The following is a 5114-nucleotide window of genomic DNA, read 5'->3' on the forward strand; positions in this document are numbered from 1 at the left end:
CACACACATGCGAGCGCGTTCGACACACCCACACCACACCCACACATATACATGCACACGCATGTGCCACACACACCACAAGGCACCACACGTATACCACACACACACACCACACACACACACTACACACACACACACACCACACACACACACCACACACACACACACACACACACCACACACACATACACACACCACACACACCACACACACCACACACACACCACACACACACCACACACACATACCACACACACACACACACACACACCACACACATACACACACCACACATACATAAACACCATACACACACACCCCATACACACACACTACACACACTACACACCACACACATACACAGGAGACTTTAGTCCTAGCACTCGAGAGGCAGAGGCAGGTGGATTGCTGTGAGTACGAGGTCAGCCTGGTCTACAGAGTGAGTCCAAGACAGCCAAGGCTTCACAGAGAAACCCTGTCACAAAAAAAAACAAAACAAAAACCAAAAACACCCCAAAACAAAAATCTCTGGGTATAAGCAAATCTCAAAGCAAACGGAAGTGACAGACCAAGCTGTTGACACTGTGCTTCTTCAGGATCCTGAGGATCAGAGATGGGGCCTTTCGGCTATTGATACACAGAATGTGAGAAAATCTGGAATATTCTTACATGTCATCTTACTGTCAAGAACAAAAACTCTCCCAGTCTCAGCATGATTTTTCCCCCTCAGAATGACCCCTCCTGTCAACACACCATCAGTTCTCCATCAGTGAGTCTGCCTACTGGAGGCACGTGAGGGAGCCAGGGGGTCACGAGAACCTGTCTCTTCACCAACCACCCCCAATCTGGTGGGGACTTCATTGTCAGCCGTTCTGGCATAGCTCTGAGGAGGAGGTCATCAAGACACAGCAATTTAGCAGTCCTCACACCGGGAGCAAGGCCCCAGGCCCCTCATGCTGATGGGTTACGAGTTACTTTCTCTCCACTCAAACCTTGTTTGTTTGTTTGTGTTTTATTTTGTTTTGTTTGAGATAGGGTCTCTCTCTGCAGTTCTGGAACTCAGCCTATAGACCAGGCTGCCTGAAACTCTCAGAGATCCACTTGCTTCTGCCTCCCGAGTGCTGGGATTAACTAAGTATACCGCCATGTCCGGTTCTCACTCAAACATTTTAACACACTGTTTTTAAGAAGCAAAACAGCCTGTGTTTTGTTTTGTTTTGTTTTTTTTTTTTTTTTGAGTTCCTGTTTTTCCTCACCACTTTTTTATCCTGAGGTTATCTCATGAACTCTGGACCGGGAAGCCTAGATGAGCTGTCACCTTTTACACAGTTCCCTGGGAATGAAGAATGTGTGTGCACACAAAGTCTGGGAACACAGGGTACAGACACCCTTTCCTACCGTGGTTTCAGCATTCAGCTGGTTCTCATGACAGAAGCTCAGAACAACACATTCTAGAAGCTTCTCAGGAATGTCTCCTCTTTGGTGTTTGAAATTTAACTCTACAGAACATATATAATTAAACATTAACTTAGTAGACTATTTTTTGGCTTTCTGTGACTTTAAAATTTCACACTATGAGGACGGGGCTGTTTCCCATTAAGGATAATCTGGAAAATGTGTTTTGCTGACAACATTTAAAGAGAAAATAATATGAGGGGAGAAGAATGTCCACTTACATAAAGACATGCATGATGGCTGGGCCTGGTGGTGCATGCCTTTAATCCCAGCACTTGGGAGGCAGAGGCAGGTGCATCGTGAGGCCAGCTTGTTCTACAAAGCGAGTCCAGGACAGCCAAGGCTACACAGAGAAACCCAGTCTCAAAGAACTGGGAAAAAAAAAGGAAAAAAAAAAAAAGACATACATGTGGTCCTTCCGCCATTGCTTGCCAACTCTCAGATGCAAAGAAAAATACTCATCACTGATAACTTTAATCCTTTAATTTTGTTTTTTTGTTTTTTCTTTCTTTTTTTTTTAATTTTTATTTTTGGAGACAGGGTTTCTCTGTGTAGCCTTGGCTGTCCTGGACTCACTTTGTAGACCAGGCTGGCCTCAAACTCACAGCGATCCATCTGCCTCTGCCTCCGGAGTGCTGGGATTAAAGGCGTGCGCCACCACCATCCAGCTTGTTTGTTTTTTTCAAGACAGGCTTTCTCTGTGTAGCCTCGGTTGTCCTGGGCTCGATTTTGTAGACCAGGCTAGCCTCAAACTCACAGTGATCCTCCTGCCTCTACCGCCCTCAAAAGGAGGGTGCTGTATAGAGGAGGAAGCTGCTCAGTCCCCCATCAGTTTGACCCTTTACTCTCATGGGCCAGCTCCTTCCCCATAAATACAGATTGATTCCACACCGACAGCGCTGAACACCTACTGTGCACACTGTTCCAGGTGCTGAGGTGACTGTTAGGAATACAGGAGACCTGGCCTGGGGAAGCTGCCTGTCACAGGGTGTAAGCCCAAATCCCCCAGGAGGTGTTTGTACCGACAAGATAATCAGAAAATATGTTAACTATCTTAGTGCAAGGGAGGGCAGCCCCCTCAGGGTAGGTCCAGGACATACCCAGACACCAAATTCTCATCACTAAGGAGGTGTTTTATCCTGGAGAGGGGTGGAGGCAGGAGGGAAGGGCTGCAGGGGCAGACAGAAAGCAAAAGCAGGGAGCAAGTAGTTTTGTTTGTTTGTTTTTAAGATGTATTTATTTTGTTATGTGTACAGTGTTCTGTCTGCATGCAACGCCTACAGGCCAGAAGAGGGCACCAGATCTCATTGTAGATGGTTGTGAACCATTGTGTGGTTGCTGGGAACTGAACTCAGGACCTTTGGAAGAGCAGCCAGTGCTCTTAACCTCTGAGCCATCTCTCCAGCCCTCAGCAAGTGTTTTTTTTTTCTTTTTGTTTGTTTGTTTATTTGTTTGCTTTTTGTTTGTTTGTTTTTAATTCAAGAGTGGGTTTTTAAGAAGAAAAAGGGGAGTCTGTGCTAAGGTGAGTTGGTAAATCTCTATTGGACACATTAGCCAAATAATGAATTTTTATTGTTGGACCTTGTTTTGTCTCAGAAATGAGCCAGCAGCTAAATAAGAGAATAGACCTTAGGCGCCAGCTTCAGGAATGTAATTTAACAGTTTTAGCAAGGAGTAGGGAGAAGGGTAAATGGCAAAACCTGTGGACGCCATGTTGGCCATGCTCAGGCCTGCTATAGCCACTCCACTCTGGCTCTATCTGACATTTAAAAAATCGGTTGACTATTTTGTCCTGTCTGGATCCCAGAGGCTCCATAAAACCTGACTCCCCATTGAGTTGCTGCTGCTGCTGCTGCTGCTGCTGCTGCTGCTGCTGCTGCTGTTGCTGCCCTGACCCCTTTGGGCTGTAGTTCCTCTGAGCACCACACAACGTAAAGGAAAGAAATGGAAAAGCAGAGGGGACAGTGCGACTTAATCTAGAGACATTCTTGAACTGTGCTATAAAAACCAGACTTCGTCAAGAGGAAGTTTCCAGAGGGCATGCGATGATGGGGAAGGAACCGGTGCCACAGGGAAGGGCATAGGCAAAAGGCACTTTTACAGCCAGACTGTGCGTGATGGAAGGGAGAAACGAAAGCCAGGAACAGAAACCGACCACGAAAACCTCAGCGAAGAGGAGAGGAGAGAGGCAGAGGGAAACAGGTGGGGTTGTTCTACACTTTAGAAAACCATGCTTTGTCAAAAGCCATCAGTAAGGAGAAGAGTAACTAACGAGCTGTTAATAAAATTGGTCAGGGGCCTTTGGTTTGGACTGACCTCCGTGACTAAGCCCCATATGGATTCACCTCAGCTAAATTTCCACACTTCCAAGGAAGGTGACAAGCAAATCGACATACAAGCCAGCTCCACCTGGCAAAGACAAAGCTCACTGACTCCATCCTTACAAGCAGAGAAACTTGGAAACAATCAACTTTTTGCTTTCTACATCTCTCCTTTCTCTCTCTCTCTCTCTCTCTCTCTCTCTCTCTCTCTCTCTCTCTCTCTCTCTCTCTCTCTCTCCTGAGACAGGGTTTCTCTGTGTAGCCTTGGCTGTCCTGGACTTGCTTTGTAGATCAGCCTACCTCTGCCTCCCTGAGTGCTGGGATCACAGTTATGTGCCACTGAGCCCAGCATTTGTTTTCTATTTCTGCTTTCCTTGGCCTTTGATTTTTCTACCAGGTTTCTTTGCTTGGGTCTTCAGAACCCTCCCTTTGTTGCCGAATGAAATGTTGTGCAATTCTAAAAGCCAGCTAAGATCTTTAAGTGCACAGTAATTTTGTCTTCAGAAATAGCAAACCTGGTCTCTTACATCAGACCTGGTCTACGTGTTTCACGTCCATTATGAACAGTTAATATTCACCAGGTATTTCAAATGTGTAGCCACTGTTCAAAGATTAACACACATGTGAGTCACTGTTTGGTACAAGCAGCAACACCATGGAATTGTTTCGTGCAACTTACAAAGGTTTCAAAGCTGGGAAAAGATGAGACCAGAATTCTAGCCCTAGCCCTCTGGCTCTGACTCTGACCTCTAACCCCTGCACAACTGTTTCCTCAGAGTTCGAAACCCCTGTTGACTCTGTTTAAGACCTTAAGCTTCTTTTTCCTTGGTGTGTGTGTGGGGGGGGGCTATCCTGGCCCTTGGATGGAGATAAATGTGGGGTAATTCTGCGTGTGAATCACTTCAATGTGCCCATCTTCCCTAGCCCTGCTCACAAGGTCACAGTCACACACTCTGTTCCCTCTCTAGAAGTCAAGGGCAGAGGCCAGGGGAAGGGCTCTGGAAGATAAAGAAGTAATAGACACAGGCTGGCTCCGTTCCCTTGCCAACGCCCCGAATTAACCTTTAGTGTTTTCAAGAAGGAATCTGTTGAGCAGCAAATGGCTGAGATTCAGGAATTATTTCAGTAGTTATGACTCACGCCCAGTCCCTGATCAATACGGTGGCTGAGGTCAATAATGACTCAGTTGGGTGATTTGTATCAGTGTGCTTTCGAAACAAGGTGTTATGAATAAGCCTTAGGACTCCTTGTAACACTTCAGTATAAAGAAGTTCAGTGGGAGCTGGAGGGACACACTGCTCTTCTGGAGGATCTGAGTTCAATTCCCAGCACCCACAT

This window comes from Acomys minous, assembly GCF_964271855.1.
Source record: "Acomys minous genome assembly, chromosome: 11".
NCBI lineage: Eukaryota > Metazoa > Chordata > Mammalia > Rodentia > Muridae > Acomys > Acomys minous.